Source organism: Phyllobates terribilis, unplaced genomic scaffold, assembly GCF_046119375.1.
Source record: "Phyllobates terribilis strain yellow unplaced genomic scaffold, ASM4611937v1 Scaffold_13__5_contigs__length_258822181, whole genome shotgun sequence".
Taxonomy (NCBI): domain Eukaryota; kingdom Metazoa; phylum Chordata; class Amphibia; order Anura; family Dendrobatidae; genus Phyllobates; species Phyllobates terribilis.
Genome location: NW_027362773.1, coordinates 182,026,266 through 182,051,332, shown reverse-complemented (window position 1 = coordinate 182,051,332; position 25,067 = coordinate 182,026,266). Strand labels below are relative to the sequence as shown.

At 41.9% G+C, this 25,067-nt stretch overlaps 8 non-coding genes across 8 annotated transcripts; all 8 read left to right on the top strand.

Annotated features, from left to right (window-relative positions):
- The first annotated feature begins 1,527 nt into the window (after positions 1–1,527).
- Positions 1,528–1,609, top strand: TRNAS-AGA (transfer RNA serine (anticodon AGA)). The gene has a single exon. It is a non-coding gene; the product is annotated as a tRNA-Ser (tRNA).
- A 2,765-nt stretch (positions 1,610–4,374) lies between these two features.
- TRNAS-AGA (transfer RNA serine (anticodon AGA)) lies at positions 4,375–4,456 on the top strand. Its single transcript has one exon. It is a non-coding gene; the product is annotated as a tRNA-Ser (tRNA).
- Positions 4,457–6,307: 1,851 nt separating this feature from the next.
- On the top strand, positions 6,308–6,389 carry TRNAS-AGA (transfer RNA serine (anticodon AGA)). Its single transcript has one exon. It is a non-coding gene; the product is annotated as a tRNA-Ser (tRNA).
- Positions 6,390–8,240: 1,851 nt separating this feature from the next.
- TRNAS-AGA (transfer RNA serine (anticodon AGA)) lies at positions 8,241–8,322 on the top strand. The gene has a single exon. It is a non-coding gene; the product is annotated as a tRNA-Ser (tRNA).
- A 1,851-nt stretch (positions 8,323–10,173) lies between these two features.
- Positions 10,174–10,255, top strand: TRNAS-AGA (transfer RNA serine (anticodon AGA)). Its single transcript has one exon. It is a non-coding gene; the product is annotated as a tRNA-Ser (tRNA).
- Positions 10,256–11,949: 1,694 nt separating this feature from the next.
- Positions 11,950–12,031, top strand: TRNAS-AGA (transfer RNA serine (anticodon AGA)). Its single transcript has one exon. It is a non-coding gene; the product is annotated as a tRNA-Ser (tRNA).
- A 1,851-nt stretch (positions 12,032–13,882) lies between these two features.
- TRNAS-AGA (transfer RNA serine (anticodon AGA)) lies at positions 13,883–13,964 on the top strand. Its single transcript has one exon. It is a non-coding gene; the product is annotated as a tRNA-Ser (tRNA).
- Positions 13,965–15,815: 1,851 nt separating this feature from the next.
- Positions 15,816–15,897, top strand: TRNAS-AGA (transfer RNA serine (anticodon AGA)). Its single transcript has one exon. It is a non-coding gene; the product is annotated as a tRNA-Ser (tRNA).
- Positions 15,898–25,067: the final 9,170 nt, after the last annotated feature.

Genomic DNA, 25,067 nt, shown 5'->3' with positions numbered 1-25,067 from the left:
GAATCTTTTTCTGAATCACCCTTTTTAGTGTTTTCCAGCATTTTTGTAAACATAGTTTGGTGATGTTTTTCTAAGTATTGTTTTGGGCATCAAATGAGTTTGTTTAAATTTTTTTTTTGCTCGCAAAATGCTGTGAACGTCACTCAGGAACCTTCCAGGGGTCTTTCTAACCTACTCATTGACTTGTATAGCAAGTATAAAGCAAGCAAAATATACCTGAAAAATGATATGCTCACTTCTGTTAACCGCTTGGCGTTTTGGGAAACTTAATGAGGTTAAAAGACGCTCAATACCTGATCATATGAACAGCAAGTCTTTTTGCATGGAAATGAATCTGTTCAAACTATTGAGCAACTGTTTTCAAAAGAAAATCCAGCAAGCTTCATTGGTCATGTGGTTCCATGGTGTAATGGTTAGCACTCTGGACTCATGAATTCCCAGGTTCCACGGAGATTAGAACTTAGATCACTGGATTAAGAGTGAATTTCTCACATTTACACATGCTCTTTTACTGTTTTCAAAAGAAAATCCAGCAAGCTTTATTTGTCTTGTGGTTCCATGGTGTAATGGTTAGCACTCTGGACTCTGAGTCCAACAAACTGAGTTCATATCTCAGTGGAACCTGAGAAATTCTTTGTGCATAGCGGTTTTATCTTTTCTGCTCACACTCAATTTGCCAATGCACATGGTTTAACATAAAAAGAGAAAGTTAAAATCCACATGGCGAAAAGATCTATTTATCAAGAAAGTTTAACTCAAAAGTTAATCTTGACTTCATGAAGCAAAACTCATATCATATATGTTACACCAAGCAATCGTACTCTATGACGTGTGCCAATGTTCACATGACACTTTTTCCAGGTGGCTGAAACTAACCAGGATTTCAAGCCGAAGCGGCCTCAAGAAACGACAGCGAATCTTTTTCTGAATCACCCTTTTTAGTGTTTTCCAGCATTTTTGTAAACATAGTTTGGTGATGTTTTTCTAAGTATTGTTTTGGGCATCAAATGAGTTTGTTTAAATTTTTTTTTTGCTCGCAAAATGCTGTGAACGTCACTCAGGAAGCTTCCAGGGGTCTTTCTAACCTACTCATTGACTTGTATAGCAAGTATAAAGCAAGCAAAATATACCTGAAAAATGATATGCTCACTTCTGTTAACCGCTTGGCGTTTTGGGAAACTTAATGAGGTTAAAAGACGCTCAATACCTGATCATATGAACAGCAAGTCTTTTTGCATGGAAATGAATCTGTTCAAACTATTGAGCATTTTCAAAGCCTTTTTCAGGAGCTGTTTGGAACAAAGTCACTCTAAATCCGCCTTATGAATTTTAATAAACCTTGAACTGTAAAAGGTTCCAATTGATGATACCTTTAAATCAGATTTTTACATTTCAGTGAGGCCTGGAATTTTGTTTCCAATTGAAATCTTCCATTTTCTGAAATGTCTTCCAGAAGGATAATCACTGATATTGATCATGGTGCTCTAAGAAAAGGTGTGAAACTCATAAGAATGCAACAGTGTCTGAGTAGTTGTGACCGAGTGGTTAAGGTGATGGACTAGAAATCCATTGGGGTCTTCCCGCGTAGGTTCAAATCCTGCCAACTACGTTTAAATTCATGTAAGATTTTGACGAATTATCTGAGTAGATCAATTTCCACATTCCCAAGTCTATCCCCCACAGAAGTGGTCTGTAATCTATGGATTGTATTTGTAGAACCAGCTTAACAGCATCTGTAGATCTTCTTTTGATTAGTCAGCCGGGTGAGATGTCACTTGTGCATCACACCACCAATCAAACAAAGCTCAGAGGGTGCCATCAGGTATGTGGTGCAAATCCTCCTTTTTTCCAGCGAACACAGACCACTGCCGTGGCTGATGGACTGGGATATGAACTTTGATTTGCACCAACTCTACTTGAATTATCTTTCTGATGGAACCTTTTAGCACACCATGAAAAATCTTTAATGACTTCTGGATGAGCAGAAGTTTTGCAATTTCTTTTTTTCTCACCCTTTTTCCAGCTGATAGATCCAGCATGCTAATTATTAGCCAGATTTCATCAACATTTTAAAACTGTCCTTGTTGTGATATCATGGAACTTTAAGCACACTTGTGGAATAAAAAGGGAGGAGATATTAATTTACCAATGTGTGTTAGATATACATTTGCGGAACAGCTTTAGAACCAGTTTTCATCATAATGCATGAATTCCCAGGTTCCACGGAGATTAGAACTCAGATCACTGGATTAAGAGTGAATTTCTCACATTTACACATGCTCTTTTACTGTTTTCAAAAGAAAATCCAGCAAGCTTCATTGGTCACGTGGTTCCATGGTGTAATGGTTAGCACTCTGGACTCATGAATTCCCAGGTTCCACGGAGATTAGACCTCAGATCACTGGATTAAGAGTGAATTTCTCACATTTACACATGCTCTTTTACTGTTTTCAAAAGAAAATCCAGCAAGCTTCGTTGGTCATGTGGTTCCATGGTGTAATGGTTAGCACTCTGGACTCTGAATCCAACGAACTGAGTTCATATCTCAGTGGAACCTGAGAAATTCTTTGTGCATAGCGGTTTTATCTTTTCTGCTCACACTCAATTTGCCAATGCACATGGTTTAACATAAAAAGAGAAAGTTAAAATCCACATGGCAAAAAGATCTATTTATCAAGAAAGTTTAACTCAAAAGTTAATCTTGACTTCATGAAGCAAAACTCATATCATCTATGTCACACCAAGCAATCGTACTCTATGACTTGTGCCAATGTTCACATGACACTTTTTCCAGGTGGCTGAAACTAACCAAGATTTCAAGCCGAAGCGGCCTCAAGAAACGACAGCGAATCTTTTTCTGAATCACCCTTTTTAGTGTTTTCCAGCATTTTTGTAAACATAGTTTGGTGATGTTTTTCTAAGTATTGTTTTGGGCATCAAATGAGTTTGTTTAAATTTTTTTTTTGCTCGCAAAATGCTGTGAACGTCACTCAGGAACCTTCCAGGGGTCTTTCTAACCTACTCATTGACTTGTATAGCAAGTATAAAGCAAGCAAAATATACCTGAAAAATGATATGCTCACTTCTGTTAACCGCTTGGCGTTTTGGGAAACTTAATGAGGTTAAAAGACGCTCAATACCTGATCATATGAACAGCAAGTCTTTTTGCATGGAAATGAATCTGTTCAAACTATTGAGCAACTGTTTTCAAAAGAAAATCCAGCAAGCTTCATTGGTCATGTGGTTCCATGGTGTAATGGTTAGCACTCTGGACTCATGAATTCCCAGGTTCCACGGAGATTAGAACTCAGATCACTGGATTAAGAGTGAATTTCTCACATTTACACATGCTCTTTTACTGTTTTCAAAAGAAAATCCAGCAAGCTTTATTTGTCTTGTGGTTCCATGGTGTAATGGTTAGCACTCTGGACTCTGAGTCCAACAAACTGAGTTCATATCTCAGTGGAACCTGAGAAATTCTTTGTGCATAGCGGTTTTATCTTTTCTGCTCACACTCAATTTGCCAATGCACATGGTTTAACATAAAAAGAGAAAGTTAAAATCCACATGGCGAAAAGATCTATTTATCAAGAAAGTTTAACTCAAAAGTTAATCTTGACTTCATGAAGCAAAACTCATATCATATATGTTACACCAAGCAATCGTACTCTATGACGTGTGCCAATGTTCACATGACACTTTTTCCAGGTGGCTGAAACTAACCAGGATTTCAAGCCGAAGCGGCCTCAAGAAACGACAGCGAATCTTTTTCTGAATCACCCTTTTTAGTGTTTTCCAGCATTTTTGTAAACATAGTTTGGTGATGTTTTTCTAAGTATTGTTTTGGGCATCAAATGAGTTTGTTTAAATTTTTTTTTTGCTCGCAAAATGCTGTGAACGTCACTCAGGAAGCTTCCAGGGGTCTTTCTAACCTACTCATTGACTTGTATAGCAAGTATAAAGCAAGCAAAATATACCTGAAAAATGATATGCTCACTTCTGTTAACCGCTTGGCGTTTTGGGAAACTTAATGAGGTTAAAAGACGCTCAATACCTGATCATATGAACAGCAAGTCTTTTTGCATGGAAATGAATCTGTTCAAACTATTGAGCATTTTCAAAGCCTTTTTCAGGAGCTGTTTGGAACAAAGTCACTCTAAATCCGCCTTATGAATTTTAATAAACCTTGAACTGTAAAAGGTTCCAATTGATGATACCTTTAAATCAGATTTTTACATTTCAGTGAGGCCTGGAATTTTGTTTCCAATTGAAATCTTCCATTTTCTGAAATGTCTTCCAGAAGGATAATCACTGATATTGATCATGGTGCTCTAAGAAAAGGTGTGAAACTCATAAGAATGCAACAGTGTCTGAGTAGTTGTGACCGAGTGGTTAAGGTGATGGACTAGAAATCCATTGGGGTCTTCCCGCGTAGGTTCAAATCCTGCCAACTACGTTTAAATTCATGTAAGATTTTGACGAATTATCTGAGTAGATCAATTTCCACATTCCCAAGTCTATCCCCCACAGAAGTGGTCTGTAATCTATGGATTGTATTTGTAGAACCAGCTTAACAGCATCTGTAGATCTTCTTTTGATTAGTCAGCCGGGTGAGATGTCACTTGTGCATCACACCACCAATCAAACAAAGCTCAGAGGGTGCCATCAGGTATGTGGTGCAAATCCTCCTTTTTTCCAGCGAACACAGACCACTGCCGTGGCTGATGGACTGGGATATGAACTTTGATTTGCACCAACTCTACTTGAATTATCTTTCTGATGGAACCTTTTAGCACACCATGAAAAATCTTTAATGACTTCTGGATGAGCAGAAGTTTTGCAATTTCTTTTTTTCTCACCCTTTTTCCAGCTGATAGATCCAGCATGCTAATTATTAGCCAGATTTCATCAACATTTTAAAACTGTCCTTGTTGTGATATCATGGAACTTTAAGCACACTTGTGGAATAAAAAGGGAGGAGATATTAATTTACCAATGTGTGTTAGATATACATTTGCGGAACAGCTTTAGAACCAGTTTTCATCATAATGCATGAATTCCCAGGTTCCACGGAGATTAGAACTCAGATCACTGGATTAAGAGTGAATTTCTCACATTTACACATGCTCTTTTACTGTTTTCAAAAGAAAATCCAGCAAGCTTCATTGGTCACGTGGTTCCATGGTGTAATGGTTAGCACTCTGGACTCATGAATTCCCAGGTTCCACGGAGATTAGACCTCAGATCACTGGATTAAGAGTGAATTTCTCACATTTACACATGCTCTTTTACTGTTTTCAAAAGAAAATCCAGCAAGCTTCATTTGTCTTGTGGTTCCATTGTGTAATGGTTAGCACTCTGGACTCTGAATCCAACGAACTGAGTTCATATCTCAGTGGAACCTGAGAAATTCTTTGTGCATAGCGGTTTTATCTTTTCTGCTCACACTCAATTTGCCAATGCACATGGTTTAACATAAAAAGAGAAAGTTAAAATCCACATGGCAAAAAGATCTATTTATCAAGAAAGTTTAACTCAAAAGTTAATCTTGACTTCATGAAGCAAAACTCATATCATCTATGTCACACCAAGCAATCGTACTCTATGACTTGTGCCAATGTTCACATGACACTTTTTCCAGGTGGCTGAAACTAACCAGGATTTCAAGCCGAAGCGGCCTCAAGAAACGACAGCGAATCTTTTTCTGAATCACCCTTTTTAGTGTTTTCCAGCATTTTTGTAAACATAGTTTGGTGATGTTTTTCTAAGTATTGTTTTGGGCATCAAATGAGTTTGTTTAAATTTTTTTTTTGCTCGCAAAATGCTGTGAACGTCACTCAGGAACCTTCCAGGGGTCTTTCTAACCTACTCATTGACTTGTATAGCAAGTATAAAGCAAGCAAAATATACCTGAAAAATGATATGCTCACTTCTGTTAACCGCTTGGCGTTTTGGGAAACTTAATGAGGTTAAAAGATGCTCAATACCTGATCATATGAACAGCAAGTCTTTTTGCATGGAAATGAATCTGTTCAAACTATTGAGCATTTTCAAAGCCTTTTTCAGGAGGTGTTTGGAACAAAGTCACTCTAAATCCGCCTTATGAATTTTAATAAACCTTGAACTGTAAAAGGTTCCAATTGATGATTCCTTTAAATCAGATTTTTACATTTCAGTGAGGCCTGGAATTTTGTTTCCAATTGAAATCTTCCATATTCTGAAATGTCTTCCAGAAGGATAATCACTGATATTGATCATGGTGCTCTAAGAAAAGGTGTGAAACTCATAAGAATGCAACAGTGTCTGAGTAGTTGTGACCGAGTGGTTAAGGTGATGGACTAGAAATCCATTGGGGTCTTCCCGCGTAGGTTCAAATCCTGCCAACTACGTTTAAATTCATGTAAGATTTTGACGAATTATCTGAGTAGATCAATTTCCACATTCCCAAGTCTATCCCCCACAGAAGTGGTCTGTAATCTATGGATTGTATTTGTAGAACCAGCTTAACAGCATCTGTAGATCTTCTTTTGATTAGTCAGCCGGGTGAGATGTCACTTGTGCATCACACCACCAATCAAACAAAGCTCAGAGGGTGCCATCAGGTATGTGGTGCAAATCCTCCTTTTTTCCAGCGAACACAGACCACTGCCGTGGCTGATGGACTGGGATATGAACTTTGATTTGCACCAACTCTACTTGAATTATCTTTCCGATGGAACCTTTTAGCACACCATGAAAAATCTTTAATGACTTCTGGATGAGCAGAAGTTTTGCAATTTCTTTTTTTCTCACCCTTTTTCCAGCTGATAGATCCAGCATGCTAATTATTAGCCAGATTTCATCAACATTTTAAAACTGTCCTTGTTGTGATATCATGGAACTTTAAGCACACTTGTGGAATAAAAAGGGAGGAGATATTAATTTACCAATGTGTGTTAGACATACATTTGCGGAACAGCTTTAGAACCAGTTTTCATCATAATGCATGAATTCCCAGGTTCCACGGAGATTAGAACTCAGATCACTGGATTAAGAGTGAATTTCTCACATTTACACATGCTCTTTTACTGTTTTCAAAAGAAAATCCAGCAAGCTTCGTTGGTCATGTGGTTCCATGGTGTAATGGTTAGCACTCTGGACTCATGAATTCCCAGGTTCCACGGAGATTAGAACTCAGATCACTGGATTAAGAGTGAATTTCTCATATTTACACATGCTCTTTTACTGTTTTCAAAAGAAAATCCAGCAAGCTTCATTTGTCTTGTGGTTCCATGGTGTAATGGTTAGCACTCTGGACTCTGAATCCAACGAACTGAGTTCATATCTCAGTGGAACCTGAGAAATTCTTTGTGCATAGCGGTTTTATCTTTTCTGCTCACACTCAATTTGCCAATGCACATGGTTTAACATAAAAAGAGAAAGTTAAAATCCACATGGCAAAAAGATCTATTTATCAAGAAAGTTTAACTCAAAAGTTAATCTTGACTTCATGAAGCAAAACTCATATCATCTATGTCACACCAAGCAATCGTACTCTATGACTTGTGCCACTGTTCACATGACACTTTTTCCAGGTGGCTGAAACTAACCAGGATTTCAAGCCGAAGCGGCCTCAAGAAACGACAGCGAATCTTTTTCTGAATCACCCTTTTTAGTGTTTTCCAGCATTTTTGTAAACATAGTTTGGTGATGTTTTTCTAAGAATTGTTTTGGGCATCAAATGAGTTTGTTTAAATTTTTTTTTTGCTCGCAAAATGCTGTGAACGTCACTCAGGAACCTTCCAGGGGTCTTTCTAACCTACTCATTGACTTGTATAGCAAGTATAAAGCAAGCAAAATATACCTGAAAAATGATATGCTCACTTCTGTTAACCGCTTGGCGTTTTGGGAAACCTAATGAGGTTCAAAGACGCTCAATACCTGATCATATGAACAGCAAGTCTTTTTGCATGGAAATGAATCTGTTCAAACTATTGAGCATTTTCAAAGCCTTTTTCAGGAGGTGTTTGGAACAAAGTCACTCTAAATCCGCCTTATGAATTTTAATAAACCTTGAACTGTAAAAGGTTCCAATTGATGATACCTTTAAATCAGATTTTTACATTTCAGTGAGGCCTGGAATTTTGTTTCCAATTGAAATCTTCCATTTTCTGAAATGTCTTCCAGAAGGATAATCACTGATATTGATCATGGTGCTCTAAGAAAAGGTGTGAAACTCATAAGAATGCAACAGTGTCTGAGTAGTTGTGACTGAGTGGTTAAGGTGATGGACTAGAAATCCATTGGGGTCTTCCCGCGTAGGTTCAAATCCTGCCAACTACGTTTAAATTCATGTAAGATTTTGACGAATTATCTGAGTAGATCAATTTCCACATTCCCAAGTCTATCCCCCACAGAAGTGGTCTGTAATCTATGGATTGTATTTGTAGAACCAGCTTAACAGCATCTGTAGATCTTCTTTTGATTAGTCAGCCGGGTGAGATGTCACTTGTGCATCACACCACCAATCAAACAAAGCTCAGAGGGTGCCATCAGGTATGTGGTGCAAATCCTCCTTTTTTCCAGCGAACACAGACCAATGCCGTGGCTGATGGACTGGGATATGAACTTTGATTTGCACCAACTCTACTTGAATTATCTTTCCGATGGAACCTTTTAGCACACCATGAAAAATCTTTAATGACTTCTGGATGAGCAGAAGTTTTGCAATTTCTTTTTTTCTCACCCTTTTTCCAGCTGATAGATCCAGCATGCTAATTATTAGCCAGATTTCATCAACATTTTAAAACTGTCTTTGTTGTGATATCATGGAACTTTAAGCACACTTGTGGAATAAAAAGGGAGGAGATATTAATTTACCAATGTGTGTTAGATATACATTTGCGGAACAGCTTTAGAACCAGTTTTCATCATAATGCATGAATTCCCAGGTTCCACGGAGATTAGAACTCAGATCACTGAATTAAGAGTGAATTTCTCACATTTACACATGCTCTTTTACTGTTTTCAAAAGAAAATCCAGCAAGCTTCATTGGTCATGTGGTTCCATGGTGTAATGGTTAGCACTCTGTACTCATGAATTCCCAGGTTCCACGGAGATTAGAACTCAGATCACTGGATTAAGAGTGAATTTCTCACATTTACACATGCTCTTTTACTGTTTTCAAAAGAAAATCCAGCAAGCTTCATTGGTCATGTGGTTCCATGGTGTAATGGTTAGCACTCTGGACTCTGAATCCAACGAACTGAGTTCATATTTCAGTGGAACCTGAGAAATTCTTTGTGCATAGCGGTTTTATCTTTTCTGCTCACACTCAATTTGCCAATGCACATGGTTTAACATAAAAAGAGAAAGTTAAAATCCACATGGCAAAAAGATCTATTTATCAAGAAAGTTTAACTCAAAAGTTAATCTTGACTTCATGAAGCAAAACTCATATCATCTATGTCACACCAAGCAATCGTACTCTATGACTTGTGCCAATGTTCACATGACACTTTTTCCAGGTGGCTGAAACTAACCAGGATTTCAAGCCGAAGCGGCCTCAAGAAACGACAGCGAATCTTTTTCTGAATCACCCTTTTTAGTGTTTTCCAGCATTTTTGTAAACATAGTTTGGTGATGTTTTTCTAAGTATTGTTTTGGGCATCAAATGAGTTTGTTTAAATTTTTTTTTTGCTCGCAAAATGCTGTGAACGTCACTCAGGAACCTTCCAGGGGTCTTTCTAAACTACTCATTGACTTGTATAGCAAGTATAAAGCAAGCAAAATATACCTGAAAAATGATATGCTCACTTCTGTTAACCGCTTGGCGTTTTGGGAAACTTAATGAGGTTAAAAGACGCTCAATACCTGATCATATGAACAGCAAGTCTTTTTGCATGGAAATGAATCTGTTCAAACTATTGAGCATTTTCAAAGCCTTTTTCAGGAGGTGTTTGGAACAAAGTCACTCTAAATCCGCCTTATGAATTTTAATAAACCTTGAACTGTAAAAGCTTCCAATTGATGATACCTTTAAATCAGATTTTTACATTTCAGTGAGGCCTGGAATTTTGTTTCCAATTGAAATCTTCCATTTTCTGAAATGTCTTCCAGAAGGATAATCACTGATATTGATCATGGTGCTCTAAGAAAAGGTGTGAAACTCATAAGAATGCAACAGTGTCTGAGTAGTTGTGACCGAGTGGTTAAGGTGATGGACTAGAATTCCATCGGGGTCTTCCCGCGTAGGTTCAAATCCTGCCAACTACATTTAAATTCATGTAAGATTTTGACGAATTATCTGAGTAGATCAATTTCCACATTCCCAAGTCTATCCCCCACAGAAGTGGTCTGTAATCTATGGATTGTATTTGTAGAACCAGCTTAACAGCATCTGTAGATCTTCTTTTGATTAGTCAGCCGGGTGAGATGTCTCTTGTGCATCACACCACCAATCAAACAAAGCTCAGAGGGTGCCATCAGGTATGTGGTGCAAATCCTCTTTTTTTCCAGCGAACACAGACCACTGCCGTGGCTGATGGACTGGGATATGAACTTTGATTTGCACCAACTCTACTTGAATTATCTTTCCGATGGAACCTTTTAGCACACCATGAAAAATCTTTAATGACTTCTGGATGAGCAGAAGTTTTGCAATTTCTTTTTTTCTCACCCTTTTTCCAGCTGATAGATCCAGCATGCTAATTATTAGCCAGATTTCATCAACATTTTAAAACTGTCCTTGTTGTGATATCATGGAACTTTAAGCACACTTGTGGAATAAAAAGGGAGGAGATATTAATTTACCAATGTGTGTTAGATATACATTTGCGGAACAGCTTTAGAACCAGTTTTCATCATAATGCATGAATTCCCAGGTTCCACGGAGATTAGAACTCAGATCACTGGATTAAGAGTGAATTTCTCACATTTACACATGCTCTTTTACTGTTTTCAAAAGAAAATCCAGCAAGCTTCATTGGTCATGTGGTTCCATGGTGTAATGGTTAGCACTCTGGACTCTGAATCCAACGAACTGAGTTCATATCTCAGTGGAACCTGAGAAATTCTTTGTGCATAGCGGTTTTATCTTTTCTGCTCACACTCAATTTGCCAATGCACATGGTTTAACATAAAAAGAGAAAGTTAAAATCCACATGGCAAAAAGATCTATTTATCAAGAAAGTTTAACTCAAAAGTTAATCTTGACTTCATGAAGCAAAACTCATATCATCTATGTCACACCAAGCAATCGTACTCTATGACTTGTGCCAATGTTCACATGACACTTTTTCCAGGTGGCTGAAACTAACCAGGATTTCAAGCCGAAGGGGCCTCAAGAAACGACAGCGAATCTTTTTCTGAATCACCCTTTTTAGTGTTTTCCAGCATTTTTGTAAACATAGTTTGGTGATGTTTTTCTAAGTATTGTTTTGGGCATCAAATGAGTTTGTTTAAATTTTTTTTTTGCTCGCAAAATGCTGTGAACGTCACTCAGGAACCTTCCAGGGGTCTTTCTAAACTACTCATTGACTTGTATAGCAAGTATAAAGCAAGCAAAATATACCTGAAAAATGATATGCTCACTTCTGTTAACCGCTTGGCGTTTTGGGAAACTTAATGAGGTTAAAAGACGCTCAATACCTGATCATATGAACAGCAAGTCTTTTTGCATGGAAATGAATCTGTTCAAACTATTGAGCATTTTCAAAGCCTTTTTCAGGAGGTGTTTGGAACAAAGTCACTCTAAATCCGCCTTATGAATTTTAATAAACCTTGAACTGTAAAAGCTTCCAATTGATGATACCTTTAAATCAGATTTTTACATTTCAGTGAGGCCTGGAATTTTGTTTCCAATTGAAATCTTCCATTTTCTGAAATGTCTTCCAGAAGGATAATCACTGATATTGATCATGGTGCTCTAAGAAAAGGTGTGAAACTCATAAGAATGCAACAGTGTCTGAGTAGTTGTGACCGAGTGGTTAAGGTGATGGACTAGAAATCCATCGGGGTCTTCCCGCGTAGGTTCAAATCCTGCCAACTACATTTAAATTCATGTAAGATTTTGACGAATTATCTGAGTAGATCAATTTCCACATTCCCAAGTCTATCCCCCACAGAAGTGGTCTGTAATCTATGGATTGTATTTGTAGAACCAGCTTAACAGCATCTGTAGATCTTCTTTTGATTAGTCAGCCGGGTGAGATGTCTCTTGTGCATCACACCACCAATCAAACAAAGCTCAGAGGGTGCCATCAGGTATGTGGTGCAAATCCTCTTTTTTTCCAGCGAACACAGACCACTGCCGTGGCTGATGGACTGGGATATGAACTTTGATTTGCACCAACTCTACTTGAATTATCTTTCCGATGGAACCTTTTAGCACACCATGAAAAATCTTTAATGACTTCTGGATGAGCAGAAGTTTTGCAATTTCTTTTTTTCTCACCCTTTTTCCAGCTGATAGATCCAGCATGCTAATTATTAGCCAGATTTCATCAACATTTTAAAACTGTCCTTGTTGTGATATCATGGAACTTTAAGCACACTTGTGGAATAAAAAGGGAGGAGATATTAATTTACCAATGTGTGTTAGATATACATTTGCGGAACAGCTTTAGAACCAGTTTTCATCATAATGCATGAATTCCCAGGTTCCACGGAGATTAGAACTCAGATCACTGGATTAAGAGTGAATTTCTCACATTTACACATGCTCTTTTACTGTTTTCAAAAGAAAATCCAGCAAGCTTCATTGGTCATGTGGTTCCATGGTGTAATGGTTAGCACTCTGGACTCATGAATTCCCAGGTTCCACGGAGATTAGAACTCAGATCACTGGATTAAGAGTGAATTTCTCACATTTACACATGCTCTTTTACTGTTTTCAAAAGAAAATCCAGCAAGCTTCATTGGTCATGTGGTTCCATGGTGTAATGGTTAGCACTCTGGACTCTGAATCCAACGAACTGAGTTCATATCTCAGTGGAACCTGAGAAATTCTTTGTGCATAGCGGTTTTATCTTTTCTGCTCACACTCAATTTGCCAATGCACATGGTTTAACATAAAAAGAGAAAGTTAAAATCCACATGGCAAAAAGATCTATTTATCAAGAAAGTTTAACTCAAAAGTTAATCTTGACTTCATGAAGCAAAACTCATATCATCTATGTCACACCAAGCAATCGTACTCTATGACTTGTGCCAATGTTCACATGACACTTTTTCCAGGTGGCTGAAACTAACCAGGATTTCAAGCCGAAGCGGCCTCAAGAAACGACAGCGAATCTTTTTCTGAATCACCCTTTTTAGTGTTTTCCAGCATTTTTGTAAACATAGTTTGGTGATGTTTTTCTAAGTATTGTTTTGGGCATCAAATGAGTTTGTTTAAATTTTTTTTTTGCTCGCAAAATGCTGTGAACGTCACTCAGGAACCTTCCAGGGGTCTTTCTAACCTACTCATTGACTTGTATAGCAAGTATAAAGCAAGCAAAATATACCTGAAAAATGATATGCTCACTTCTGTTAACCGCTTGGCGTTTTGGGAAACTTAATGAGGTTAAAAGACGCTCAATACCTGATCATATGAACAGCAAGTCTTTTTGCATGGAAATGAATCTGTTCAAACTATTGAGCATTTTCAAAGCCTTTTTCAGGAGGTGTTTGGAACAAAGTCACTCTAAATCCGCCTTATGAATTTTAATAAACCTTGAACTGTAAAAGGTTCCAATTGATGATACCTTTAAATCAGATTTTTACATTTCAGTGAGGCCTGGAATTTTGTTTCCAATTGAAATCTTCCATTTTCTGAAATGTCTTCCAGAAGGATAATCACTGATATTGATCATGGTGCTCTAAGAAAAGGTGTGAAACTCATAAGAATGCAACAGTGTCTGAGTAGTTGTGACCGAGTGGTTAAGGTGATGGACTAGAAATCCATTGGGGTCTTCCCGCGTAGGTTCAAATCCTGCCAACTACGTTTAAATTCATGTAAGATTTTGACGAATTATCTGAGTAGATCAATTTCCACATTCCCAAGTCTATCCCCCACAGAAGTGGTCTGTAATCTATGGATTGTATTTGTAGAACCAGCTTAACAGCATCTGTAGATCTTCTTTTGATTAGTCAGCCGGGTGAGATGTCACTTGTGCATCACACCACCAATCAAACAAAGCTCAGAGGGTGCCATCAGGTATGTGGTGCAAATCCTCTTTTTTTCCAGCGAACACAGACCATTGCCGTGGCTGATGGACTGGGATATGAACTTTGATTTGCACCAACTCTACTTGAATTATCTTTCCGATGGAACCTTTTAGCACACCATGAAAAATCTTTAATGACTTCTGGATGAGCAGAAGTTTTGCAATTTCTTTTTTTCTCACCCTTTTTCCAGCTGATAGATCCAGCATGCTAATTATTAGCCAGATTTCATCAACATTTTAAAACTGTCCTTGTTGTGACATCATGGAACTTTAAGCACACTTGTGGAATAAAAAGGGAGGAGATATTAATTTACCAATGTGTGTTAGATATACATTTGCGGAACAGCTTTAGAACCAGTTTTCATCATAATGCATGAATTCCCAGGTTCCACGGAGATTAGAACTCAGATCACTGGATTAAGAGTGAATTTCTCACATTTACACATGCTCTTTTACTGTTTTCAAAAGAAAATCCAGCAAGCTTCATTGGTCATGTGGTTCCATGGTGTAATGGTTAGCACTCTGGACTCATGAATTCCCAGGTTCCATGGAGATTAGAACTCAGATAACTGGATTAAGAGTGAATTTCTCACATTTACACATGCTCTTTTACTGTTTTCAAAAGAAAATCCAGCAAGCTTCATTGGTCATGTGGTTCCATGGTGTAATGGTTAGCACTCTGGACTCTGAATCCAACGAACTGAGTTCATATCTCAGTGGAACCTGAGAAATTCTTTGTGCATAGCGGTTTTATCTTTTCTGCTCACACTCAATTTGCCAATGCACATGGTTTAACATAAAAAGAGAAAGTTAAAATCCACATGGCAAAAAGATCTATTTATCAAGAAAGTTTAACTCAAAAGTTAATCTTGACTTCATGAAGCAAAACTCATATCATCTATGTCACTCCAAGCAATCGTACTCTATGACTTGTGCCAATGTTCACATGACACTTTTTCCAGGTGGCTGAAACTAACCAGGATTTCAAGCCGAAGCGGCCTCAAGAAACGACAGCGAATCTTTTTCTGAATCACCCTTTTTAGTGTTTTCCAGCATTTTTGTAAACATAGTTTGGTGATGTTTTTCTAAGTATTGTTTTGGGCATCAAATGAGTTTGTTTAAATTTTTTTTTTGCTCGCAAAATGCTGTGAACGTCACTCAGGAACCTTCCAGGGGTCTTTCTAACCTACTCATTGACTTGTATAGCAAGTATAAAGCAAGCAAAATATACCTGAAAAATGATATGCTCACTTCTGTTAACCGCTTGGCGTTTTGGGAAACTTAATGAGGTTAAAAGACGCTCAATACCTGATCATATGAACAGCAAGTCTTTTTGCATGGAAATGAATCTGTTCAAACTATTGAGCATTTTCAAAGCCTTTTTCAGGAGGTGTTTGGAACAAAGTCACTCTAAATCCGCCTTATGAATTTTAATAAACCTTGAACTGTAAAAGGTTCCAATTGATGATACCTTTAAATCAGATTTTTACATTTCAGTGAGGCCTGGAATTTTGTTTCCAATTGAAATCTTCCATTTTCTGAAATGTCTTCCAGAAGGATAATCACTGATATTGATCATGGTCCTCTAAGAAAAGGTGTGAAACTCATAAGAATGCAACAGTGTCTGAGTAGTTGTGATCGAGTGGTTAAGATGATGGACTAGAAATCCATTGGGGTCTTCCCGCGTAGGTTCAAATCCTGCCAACTACATTTAAATTCATGTAAGATTTTGACGAATTATCTGAGTAGATCAATTTCCACATTCCCAAGTCTATCCCCCACAGAAGTGGTCTGTAATCTATGGATTGTATTTGTAGAACCAGCTTAACAGCATCTGTAGATCTTCTTTTGATCAGTCAGCCTGGTGCGTTATCACTTGTGCATCACACCATCAATCAAACAAAGCTCAGAGGGTGCCATCAGGTATGTGGTGCAAATCCTCCTTTTTTCCAGCGAACACAGATCACTGCCATGACTGATGGACTGGGATATGAACTTTGATTTGCACCAACTCTACTTGAATTATCTTTCCGATGGAACCTTTTAGCACACCATGAAAAATCTTTAGTGACTTCTGGATGAGCAGAAGTTTTGCAATTTCTTTTTTTCTCACCCTTTTTCCAGCTAATAGATCCAGCACGCTAATTGTTAGCCAGATTTCCTCAACATTTTAAATCTGTCCTTGTTGTGATATCATGGAACTTTAAGCACACTTGTGGAATAAAAAGTGAGGAGATATTAATTTACCAATGTGTATTAGATATACATTTGCAGAAAAACTTTAGAACCAGTTTTCATCATAATGCATGAATATCCCAGGTTCCACTGAGATTAGAACTAGTGTTGAGCAATCATGCTCGACACTGCTCGGTACTCGCCCGAGCATCACGCTACTCAGGATGTTCAGTGAGCACCGAGCATTTCCGGGTTTCTCGGGCGGGAGCTTGGGTCTTTGCCTTGCATGTTTGGCGCTCTTTACAGAGCCAATGAACATGCAGGGATTGCCAGCCAGTCACTGTAATGCCGCAGCCATGTTGTTTGTGGGCATTACAGTGATTGACTGGCCGCACAGCGTCACCTCGAGTATTTAAAACCGGGTGCCGCCATCTTGGACACAGTCGCTCTGGATCAGACAGTGTAGGGACAGCGCTGCTGATTTAGGGAGAGATATATCCTGCAAAATAGTTAGTGTAGGGTCTGTAAAGGCTGCCAGATCAAACAAACAGTCCTTCCCAGGACTAATATCCATCCTAGGTATATCAGGCAGGCAGGCAGGCAGGCTGTATAGGAGACGCAGTGGTTATACCAGCAAACGCTACATTACAGTCCTGTGTGCTGCTCCTGTTGCTGAAATTGCTGGACTTAGCTCCGGGGGCCAGGAAAAATCCTTTTTTTTTTATCTAAATCCTCTTTTTTTTTTCCTCCTACACAATGTACAAATACCCATCTTATTAACCTTTTGGTGTCCCCCCCCCCAAAATAAAAAAAAAAAGTGTGCCTCTGATTTTTCAGACACAAATATATCTGTTGAAAATAGTCTGGTGTAGGCCCGAGAAATAGAAGGGTGGTTTTGCAGTTCTATGGGCCATTTGTATCTAAAAAAAACAGTTTGAGTGTGTCGCTCACTGTTCAGCCGCAAATATATATATTTAAAAAAGTCTGGTATACACCAGTAAATTATTACTGTGGTTTTGATGTTCCACGGTAAAACATCTCTATTATCCTGTTTTTGGCATTTTTTGCTGTATAAAAATAATAATAGTGTCTCCCTGATTTTTCAGACACAAATATATCTGTTGAAAATAGTCTGGTGTAGGCCCGAGAAATACAAGTGTGGTTTTGCAGTTCCACGGTACAAACCTCTGTATTATCCACTTTTGGGCCATTTGTATCTAAAAAAAACAGTTTGAGTGTGTTGCTCACTGTTCAGCCGCAAATATCTCTATTTAAAAAAGCGTGGTATACCCCAGTAAACAATAACTGTGGTTTTTCCATCCCACGGTAAAAAATCTCTATTATTCAGGTTTTGGTAGTTTTTTCCGTAAAGAAAAACAGTAGTGTCTCCTGACTGTTGTGACACAAAAATATATCTGTTGAAAATAGTCTTGTGTAGGCCCGACATCCCAGTGTGGTTTCGCAGTTCCACCGGTCAAATCGCTGTACTAACCAGTTTTGCGCCTTTGGTATCTAAAAAAAAAGCAGTTTGAGTGTGTCGCTCACTGTTCAGCCGCAAATATCTCTATTTAAAAAAGTGTGGTATACCCCAGTAAACAATAACTGTGGTTTTCCTCTTCCACGGTTCTAATCTACTCTTTATTACCCTTTTTCCATTGATAGTGCAAGTGTAAGCTATTTTACTTCATTTACAATGGGCAAGGCACGTGGCAAGGGACGTGGAAGTGGACGTTCTGGTGATTGTTCGTGCAGAAGGTGGGGCCGTGGCCAAGGTGAAAATGTGCCACAACCAACAGCCACATCTTCTCGCTCCCACTTCTTGACCGAATTACTAGGGAAGCACAGAACAACACCAGTATTGAGAACTGATCAGTGTGAATAGGTTATTAATTGGATAACAGACAATACTTCCAGTTACCTGGGCACCACCACCGCCGGTTTGTCTTCCACACGGTCAACTCTTAGTAGCCGTGAGTCTCGACAGCATACTCCTCCTCACCCTGATGCTCCTTCCTCCCAGCATGCCGAGTGTCGTCAGACAGCAAGTGATCCCACACTTGGACACTCTGAAGAGCTGTTCACTGGTACATTTCCATATTTGGGCCCCTCGCCTGATACGCTTGAAGTGGTCAAAGAGGAGATCCCATGTTGCGATGCCCAAATATTTGAACAGCCACGGCCACAGGAAGTCGACGTTGGCAATCTGTCACAAGAGGTGGACCATGACGAGACACAATTGCCAGGAAGTGAGGAGGAGGATCGTGGTGCGCAAGTGGAAGAGGAGGAGGTGGTGGATGATCTAGTAACTGACCCAACGTGGAAGGAGGACATGCAGAGTGAGGCCAGCAGCACACAGGGGGAGGGAGGCAGAGTACCCCAACAGGCAGGAAGAAGCAGTGTGGTGGCCGCAGACAGAAGGCAGGCAACCGTTCCCCGTAACACCAACACGAAGGACGTTGCCAGTACAAGCGGTAGGTCTTCCAGAGTCTGGGATTTTTTTAAAGACTCTGCTGATAACCCCAAAACGGCCATATGTTCCACCTGCCATGCCAGCATCAGCAGGGGTGACAAAACTACCAGCCTGACCACCACCAGCATGATCAGGCACATGGCAGCAAAGCACCCGACTTTGAGGGGCGAAACCCAGGGTCCACGACCAGCGTCAGCGGGTGTCACCACTGCTTCTTCCACTGTTGTGCGTGCAATAGAACCTCCTGTTGTGTGTGCAAGGCAATCCCCTGTCCATACTGCGTGTAAAGATGCCCCCTCCTCTCAGTCTTCACTTGTTATGGCAGTTTCTCAAGAAACAGCATCAACGTCCACGTCCACGTCCCACTGCAGCGTTCAATTGTCCATATCCCAGACCTTTGAACGGAAGCGGAAATTCGCAGCTAACGCCCCACAGGCCACAGTCCTAGATTCGCACATTTCACGACTGCTTGCATTGGAAATGCTGCCTTTTAGGCTGGTGGAGACGGAATCCTTCCGCAATCTTATGGCGGTGGCCGACCCTCGGTACTCGGTCCCCAGCCGACACTATTTTGCCAGGTGTGCCATCCCCGCACTACACAAGCACGTGTCCCAAAGCATCTGCCGTGCCCTCAACAACGCAGTTACTGGGAGAGTCCACCTGACAACGGACACGTGGACAAGTGCTTGTGGCCAGGGACGGTACATCTCTCTGACGGCACACGGGGTAACCATAGTGGAAGCCGGGACCCAGTCGGACCTTGGGACGGAACACATCCTCCCCACACCGAGGATTGCGGGCCCTATGTCAGTCAGAGTTGCCCCCACAGTGTACAGCTCCTGCGCATCCTCCTTCTCCTCCTCCTCCTCGTTTTCAGCCTCCATCTCAGATATCACCACGTCAGTTACAAGCTGGAAGCATTGCAGTACTGCCTTCGCCAAGCGGCAACAGGCTGTGCTGAAACTCATAAGCTTAGGTGATAAACCTCACACTGCTTGTGAGTTGTGGACAGCTGTGAAAGGGCAGGCAGATCTGTGGCTGAGACCGCTGAACCTACATCCCGGCATGGTCGTGTGTGACAATGGCCGTAACCTGGTGGCGGCTCTGAGACGAGGTGAGATCACACACGTAGCATGCCTGGCTCATGTGCTTAACCTCGTGGTTCAGCGTTTTCTTAAATCATACCCCGAGTTGCCAGATCTGCTCGTGAAAGTACGCCGCCTGTCAGCTCATTTTCGCAAGTCGGCTACAGCTTCCGCCGCCCTTGCTGTGTTGCAGCAGCGTTTGCAGCTTCCGGCACACCGGCTGGTGTGTGATGTCCCCACACGTTGGAACTCTACCCTCCACATGTTGCAAAGGATTTGTGAGCAGAAGAGAGCAGCTGTGGAGTACCAGCTGCAACAAGGCCGTCGATATTCAGGTCAGACTCCACACATAAGACCTCAGGAGTGGACCTGGATGTCTGACATATGTACCATCCTGACAAACTTTGAGGAGGCCACCAAGATGGTGAGTGGCGATGACGCCATCATTAGTGTCAGCATCCCACTTGTCTGTCTTTTGCAATGCTCTCTGCAGAGAATTAAAGAGGAGGCATTGCAGCCAGAGTATGATGAGATGGATCAAGAAGCCATAGCGGGCGATTACACACAGCCCAGCCTCATCTCATCCCAACGTGCATTGGGGGACAATGAGGGAGAGGAGGAGGAGGAGGAGGAGGAGGAGGAGGAAGAACAGGAGCTGCTATCATGCGTTGTAGACGGTAGTACCTGTACAAGTGTCATACCGTCGGTTCAGCGTGGGTGGCCTGAGGACAGGGGGGAGGAGGAAGAGGAAGAGGAGGAGGAGTAGGAGAGCATGGTCAGTCGTCATCTTGGTGAGGACATGGAAATCTTGCCCATTACCAGTCTGGCACGCATGGCTGACTTTATGTTACGCTGCCTTAACCGTGACCCTCGCGTTGTCAAAATGTTGGGTGACAGTCATTACTGGTTGGTGACACTTGTAGACCCCCGCTACAAGGAGAACTTTCACTCTCTTATTCCTGAGGTGGAGAGGTCTGCAAAAATGGGGCAATACCAGAAGGCCCTTGCTGCAGAACTCTTAAAAAAATTCCTATCTGAACACGCTAGTGGCAGAGGTCACAGTTCGTTGCCCAACCAAGGCGTACAGGCGAGAGAGATGCAACTCCAATCCAGCAGAGGCAGGGGAACACTGTCAACGTTCTGGGACAGTTTTCTGACACCCGCCCAGCTTACTGGCCCTGAGGCGCGGGGTACTCTCACAAGGAGTGGAAAGTTTCAAAAGATGGTGATGGAGTACCTTGCCGATCGTACCAGCGTCCTCCGTGATTCCTCTGTGCCTTTTAATTATTGGGTATCCAAGCTGGACACTTGGAATGAACTCGCTCTGTACACCTTGGAGGTCCTGGCCTGCCCTGCCGCTAGCGTGTTATCGGAGCGTGTTTTTAGTGCCGCTGGGGGAATTATAATTGATAAGCGCATTCGCCTGTCAACTGACAATGCTGACAAGCTGACCCTTATCAAAATGAACAAGGGCTGGATTGGGCCAGACTTCTCATCACCACCAAATGACAGCAGAGTAACATAAAGTCAAATCCACTGTGTTATTTCGGGAGGTGTATTCACATGCACCGCTTCACTCCCACACATGGGTATACGCTTCCTCGTTTCGGCTGTTTAATCTTCTTCTCCTTATCCTCAGTGTCCACCACCACTATACCACCAGGGTGCCAGCATTGCAAGTTCCTCTGTCTTAATTTTTGGCAGCTTTTGCTGGGAAAGCATAAGCAAATACCATGGGACACCCACTCCCCAATAATGGGACTTATGTTTGTAATATGCTGTACTGCATGGCTCTTGTAAGGGGCATTGCAAGTTGCTCCGTCCTAATTTTTGGCAGCTTTTGCTTGCAAGGCATATGCAAATACTATGGGACACCCACTCCCCAATAATGGGACTTATGTTTGTAATATGCTGTACTGCATGGCTCTTGTAAGGGGGATTGCAAGTTGCTCCATCCTAATTTTTGGCAGCTTTTGCTGGGAAAGCATAAGCAAATACTATGGAAGACCCACTCCCCAATAATGGGACTTATGTTTGTAATATGCTGTACTGCATGGCTCTTGTAAGGGGCATTGCAAGTTGCTCCGTCCTAATTTTTGGCAGCTTTTGCTTGCAAGGCATAAGCAAATACTATGGGAGACCCACTCCCCAATAATGGGACTTATGTTTGTAATATGCTGTACTGCATGGCTCTTGTAAGGGGCATTGCAAGTTGCTCCGTCCTAATTTTTGGCAGCTTTTGCTAGCAAGGCATAAGCAAATACTATGGGACTCCCACTCCCCAATAATGGGACTTATGTTTGTAATATGCTGTACTGCATGTGACGCGCCCCCTGGGCCGTGTGTACACGTGTGTGGGATACACGGTGCCGGGTCTCTGGAGTCTGTAGTCTCCGTGGCGTTGACCCGGTCCCGTGGCTCAGGCTGGTCAAACCAGTGGCAGTCTTTCTTAGGTTTTGAGGTTAATTGTCCGACTGCGCCTCCCGAGGATTGCGGTCAGGGAGTACCACCGCTGCGAGGCAGACCGCTGAGGCTGGTGTTGTGTGTGCAGCATAGAATGGGATAACTCCCCTCTGGAGGAGTATAGCCTCAGGGCAGTGAGTGTGGATGATGGGGATGATGGTACATGAGCGCAGCAGGAACGACTCAGAGTCTTTGCAGTGCAGTTCAGGGTCTTTACTGATGAATATAAGGTAGACCCTCCCGGGAGTACTGGCTAGCATAAGAGGCCTGGTCAGTCTGTGAGCAAGCAGGAGTTCCCCAGGCCAGGTGGAGTTGTAGGCCTCCCCGTCTGTCTGCACTCTTCCTGGCTACCTTGCTGTAAGCGGGTAGAAGTAGCCCACGTCCCTGAGTGTACCGTGTAGTGCTCACCCGTATGGCTGGTGACTTGGGGCCTTCTGTTAGCCACCACTCCACGACGGCGGTGCTGGTCCCTTGCTTGTGACTGAGCCTCCGGGCTTCTATGGCCAGAGGACCTGAAATCCCCTGCCGGCTGGTTTCTGCTGCTGGATATATAAGTCCTCACAGCTTTGGAGTCCTGTTTCCGGTTCCTATTGTCTTCTGCCAGGGCGAGCTCTGCTCAGCTTCCAGCCCCTGGTCTTTAGCTCCTAGCTCCTACAGAGCTCCTTGCTGTTACTTTCCCTTGCTCTCACTCTGACTCTGACTGTTCTCTGACTCACTCAACCCCGCCCCAGATCCAGTTTATAAGGGCAGAATTCTCCCCTCCCAGGACTGGGGCAGGAGGATCTTGCATGTTTAAGGGATCCTGACCAGGAAACCTCCCACTTGCTCTCCGACGTAATATCTCTATTACTGTGGTGACCAGACCCCTGGGGTGCCACACATGGCTCTTGTAAGGGGCATTGCAGTTCCTCATAATTTTTGGAAAGCCTTCCATTCACTGCTTAGGCCAACAGTGCACGGGAGACCCAGTTGCTATAAATCGAAAAAAAGGTTTAGTTAACGCCCTCTGACCTCCATGTCATTTCCAAGGGGCATTGGAGTGGCTCGAAATTTTTGGTAGGCATTGCACTCACTGTATGCCCTATAACTGTGTAGCCGAACAGCTCCTTTTGTTACAGAAATATATCCTGCAAGACATATCTGGTTGACTGGCCTGATATTGATGTGAATGGTCCCTGTTCCTCCTGCTCTTTCTCCTTTGCCACCACCTCATCCATCATTTATCACCTGAAGCTTTGTTTTAACGGGAGTCATAGAACTGGGATAGTAGCAGGAAACCATCCAGCAATCCTCGGAGGAGGTAGGATATGCTCCAAAACGCGGACCACCTCAGGCCTAGCCGCTACTACATACATCCGCTTGCATTCCAAGAAAACAAAGCAGATGATAACTTCTATCATCATCATCATGCTCCTCACCTAGGCACTCTCAACTCCCCTGATGGAGAAGCCAGGGCCCACTGGAGGAGTCTGGTTCTCTGGTGGGCTCGTCCAATGCTGCCCAAAAGCAGGCCAGGCTAAGAAAAGTGTGGGGGAAGGTGACAGGAGAAATCAGGGCGGCTGGGGACCGAGTATGGACACCTGGCCGCCACCTGGCGGCTTTGGACCGAGCGTGGACACCCGGCCGCCGGGCGGCTGAGGACAGAGTATGGATACCTCGCTGCCGAAGCGGCCATGAGGTAGTGGCCAGCTTCGGCCTCCTCCAAACTAAAAGGCCCCATTTCAAGTGAAAGCTAGCAGTATGGTATTGCAGCCTGTGGGTGGGTGGGTGGTTGGCTGCATATTTTCGCTTGCATTGCAAGGAATGGGGGAGGTACAATTGAACACTGCCCTGGGACAAGGACTTGCACGGGAATAGTTGCAAGTCTGCATCTTCTGATGCGGCAAGGATCACTTCTGATGGGCACACTTTTAGACAGTGACCTGGGGGTCAGAGATGCTTCCAGGGGTCTTCGCCATGCTGATCCCTTGTCTTTTCAGCACTGTATGCATGTGTCACACAGCACATGGCCAGATAAGGTTGTAAAATGTTAAAATGACATTTCCCGGTGAACGCATTTGTCACGGTTGAAAGCAATACAAAAGTGCAAAAACGCATGAAAAATGCTACTTGTGAACATAGCCCAAGGTGTGGAGGAGTATTTTTGTTTTTGGTTATTTATTTTACCTTATACACAAGTTTTTACCCTGGAAAGGAAATTCCTTAACATATTTCACAGGAAAACCGTTTCAGTTTCGTTTTTGAATGTTTTATTGTGAGCCCACAAAAGTGGCTTAATACCTCTGACCACGTTGTTGACAGCAGTGACCTGGGGGTCAGAAATGCTTCCAGGGGCGATCCCCATGCTGCCCCCATGTCTTTTATGCACTGTCACTATCGTTTTGGGCACTTTTTAGGCTTTCTACAGACTTCTTCGAGCACCCGAGCATTTTAGTGATCGCTCAACACTATCAGTCGTCATCTTGGTGAGGACACGGAAGTCTTGCCCGTTACCAGTCTGGCACCCATGGCTAACTTTATGTTACGCTGCCTTAACCGTGACCCTCGCATTGTCAAAATGTTGGGTGACAGTCATTACTGGTTGATGACACTTTTAGACCCCCTCTACAAGGAGAACTTTCACTCTCTTATTCCTGAGTTGGAGAGGTCTACAAAAATGGGGCAGTACTAGAAGGCCCTTGCTGCAG